Source organism: Monodelphis domestica, chromosome 2 (assembly GCF_027887165.1).
Source record: "Monodelphis domestica isolate mMonDom1 chromosome 2, mMonDom1.pri, whole genome shotgun sequence".
NCBI lineage: Eukaryota > Metazoa > Chordata > Mammalia > Didelphimorphia > Didelphidae > Monodelphis > Monodelphis domestica.
This window is the reverse complement of record NC_077228.1, coordinates 277,784,692-277,784,940: the sequence shown is the minus strand read 5'-3', so window position 1 is coordinate 277,784,940 and position 249 is coordinate 277,784,692.

The window sequence follows — 249 nt, the reverse complement described above, 5'->3', positions numbered from 1 at the left end:
TTTCTGACTTGAGCATTTCATTGGGATTTAGAATTTAAATCCCTGGTGACCAACTAAAAATATATTCTGTCTCAACCCTAATTTTACCCCTTATAGGGGGTACTAGAAAAATGGGCAAAAGACAAAAAAAAAATACTGATCTTAGAAAGTTAGTGACAAGGGATACCAAAATACAGACTCAGAAGAGTACAACAATACCAAAAAGGAAATGTGAAACCTCAAAGGAAAATGTGAACAGTCTCAAAAGAA